Below are 3,640 nucleotides of genomic sequence, written 5' to 3' on the forward strand. Positions count from 1 at the left end.
CAGCGTTTTGTGTTTTCTCTCAACTTCCTTGCATAAGTGTAAATTATTATTATTATTATATTAAATTATTGTTCAAGCGTCGGTGTTTAACCCATTGTTGGGCGGCGAGCGCCCTCTAGAGGGCCGCCAATAAAGGTGTTTCTGAGCTGTGGTCCATGTGGTACTCACTTGTAATACACTTTACCACCACTTGTGGCAGTAATGACAATATCAAACAAACAGAACAAGCCTGTAACTAGTCATAGAGAAGTTTAAGTGCAAAAAAATATGACTAAAGGGATGAAGATGTATTTTCATTTGCATATTGTTTTAAATGTATTCATTTTAGCATTGTGTAATTGTATGTACATATATTTTTCATCCGTTTTTATGAGTACCCTATTATGCAATATATTTCATTAGTACATATTTTGTTTCCATATCATTTGACACAATATTACAATAATATTAATTACTGAATATGGTTAAAATCAAGAGTAAGATTAAAAAATTCAGTATTATTTTTTAACTTTTTATTTTTAATAAAATTGCAAAACTTAAAAAAAACACTTCATTTTCATTATGGGGTATTTGTGTGTAGAATTTTGAGGACAAAAATGAATTCATTGGAATAAGGCTGTAACATAACGTGGAAAAATGAAGCGCTGTGAATACTTTCTTAGTAGACATTAAGTAAAAATCTTTGTTTTATAAAGTTAAAGTTAAAGTTAAAGTACCAATGATTGTCACACACACACTAGGTGTGGCGAGATTATTCTCTGCATTTGACCCATCACCCTTGATCACCCCCTGGGAGGTGAGGGGAGCAGTGGGCAGCAGCGGTGGCCGCGCCCGGGAATCATTTTGGTGATTTAACCTCCAATTCCAACCCTTGATGCTGAGTGCCAAGCAGGGAGGTAATGGGTCCCATTTTTTTATAGTCTTTGGTATGACTCGGCCGGGGTTTGAACTCACAACCTACCGATCTCAGGGCGGACACTCTAACCACTAGGCCACTGAGTAGGTTATGCCCTTTTTATGGCAAAATTGCCCCTCCCCTTAAAACATTTTCTAATTGTAATATTTGATGTGAAGTAATAGTAGCTTAATTCATACAAACATTGATTTTGGTTCATTATTATTTTATGAGCAGTTAAAAACTAAGAGTAGTTCGTTAAAGTACGATCCTAAAGATGGTGGATAGAAACCAAGATGGTCGACTTCCTGTTGGTTTTCAACTATGGGTTCTTAAAACTTTTAAAGCGATTTCCGGGTTTTTTTTTTTTTTTTTACAAATTCCGAAGGTGGCGCTAGAGAGACCTTTTTTTTTTTTTTTTCCCCCAAGACCCCAAATTACAAAATTTCTCGCCCAACCTGACACCGTGCAAACATTGCTGAGTTTGCGTTTATGTTAAGGACCTCAAAAAGGCGTTCAAATAAATATAATAATAATATTAAAAATGAGCAGTTTTAATTAGGCCCTATCTTAAAAGTGTCAAAAAGAAGACAATAAATATTTAAAAAAATATGTAAAATCTCTAAATCCACTTAAGTTATTTTGTATGTTTTCTTGTGTTTTCCTTACGTCTTATTGCTTGTCAAAGAAAACATTGTGGCAAACACACCAAAGATGCAATATTGTCCCCAATAATATTTCACAGTGTAATATTTGATTTGGAGTAATTAGAGCCTTCAATAGGTGAATACTTCATAACATTGATTTGAATTCATTATATTATTTTGAGTAATGACAGTTTCATGTTTTATTAGAGTTGCAACATTGACTTTTGAGTCATATTTACTGTACAACACAGCTATGATTTAAAATGTAATGTTTAAAAACCAATACAAATAAAAAACAAATGCGTCAAATGTGTGTCTCGTTTTTATGATGATTTTATTTTATGATTTTAATTTGAACTACTTATTACATTTGAAATGTTGCCTTATTGTAACGTTGTGTAAAGCACTTTGAAGTGCGCCAATTGTGCTTTATAAGTCAACTTGCCTTATGACGTTGTAGAATGCGTACGTCATTCGAGGCTTGAAGAGAGATAAGTTAGCGCATGTCATATAAGCAAAACCGGAAATGAGACGTTCACAATAAGAGTCGTGTCAAACGGCAAACACGTTTTTTAAGCGATCTCGGGCCACGTAGAATGACTCGAGAGAAATGTTTTATTTTTTGCTGTATGGACGATGACTGATTGCATTAAAAACAAAGAAATATATATATATATATATATATATATACATATATATATATACATACATATACATATATATATATATACATATATATATATATATATATATATATATATATATATATATATATATACCGTATTTTCCGCACTATAAGGCGCACCTAAAAACCACAATTTTTCTCAAAAGCTGACAGTGCGCCTTATAACCCGGTGCGCTTTATTACGATTCATTTTCATAAAGTTTCGATCTCGCAACTTCGGTAAACAGCCGCCATCTTTTTTCCCGGTAGAACAGGAAGCGCTTCTTCTTCTACGCAAGCAACCGCCAAGGAAAGCACCCGCCCCCATAGAACAGGAAGCGCTTCTTCTTCTACTGTAAGCAACCACCCGCCCCCGGAAGAAGAAGAAAAAACGCGCGGATATCACCGTACGTTTCATTTCCTGTTTACATCTGTAAAGACCACAAAATGGCTCCTACAAAGCGACAAGGATCCGGTTCATAAAAAGACGCAATCTCTCCATCCGCACACGGATTACTACCGTATTTCACAGCAACTGATATTCCTGTGAACCGCACTGTGGAACGGGAGCACGTACGGTGAATATTCGCACCACAGGGAATGAGAAGTCATCCTTCACTGTGGTTCTAGCTTGCCATGCTAACTTCCACCCATGGTGATATTCAAAAGGAAGACCTTGCCAAAAGAGACCTTTCCAGCCGGCGTCATCATAAAAGCTAACTCGAAGGGATGGATGGATGAAGAAAAGATGAGCGAGTGGTTAAGGGAAGTTTACGCGAAGAGGCCGGGTGGCTTTTTTCACACAGCTCCGAAGGCGAACACACCTTCACTAAGACGGGCAGACAGCGCCGGACGACATACGCCAACATTTGCCAGTGGATCGTAAATGCCTGGGCAGATATTTCGGTCACAACTGTGGTCCGAGCTTTCCGGAAGGCAGGATTCACAGAACTGCTGCACAACAACAGCGACACTGAATCCGATGACTTCGACGAGACGGAGCCGGCCATTTTTGGATCCCACGCTTGCGCAACTTTTCAATTCGGACACCGAAGACGAAGAATTCGAAGGATTTACGAATGAAGAATAACTTCAGAAGGTGAGCGCTATGTTTATTTTGTGTGTTGTGACATTAACGTTCGAGCAACATTATGTTGCTATTGCTCTACACCATTTTGAATTTTACTATGTTTGTGATTGCACATTTGCGTACATTTTGGGACAGAGTTGTTAGAACGCTGGTTTTCAATATATTATTAAAGTTTGACTGAACTATCTGACTGTTTTTTTGACATTCCCTTTAGCGCAGCGTAGGCGCGGCTTATAATCCGGGGCGGCTTATTGGTGGACAAAGTTATGAAATATGTAATTCATTGAAGGTGCGGCTAATAATCCGGTGCGCCTTATAGTGCGGAAAATACGGTATATATATAT

Source organism: Nerophis lumbriciformis, linkage group LG39 (assembly GCF_033978685.3).
Source record: "Nerophis lumbriciformis linkage group LG39, RoL_Nlum_v2.1, whole genome shotgun sequence".
In the NCBI taxonomy this organism is placed as follows: Eukaryota; Metazoa; Chordata; class Actinopteri; order Syngnathiformes; family Syngnathidae; genus Nerophis; species Nerophis lumbriciformis.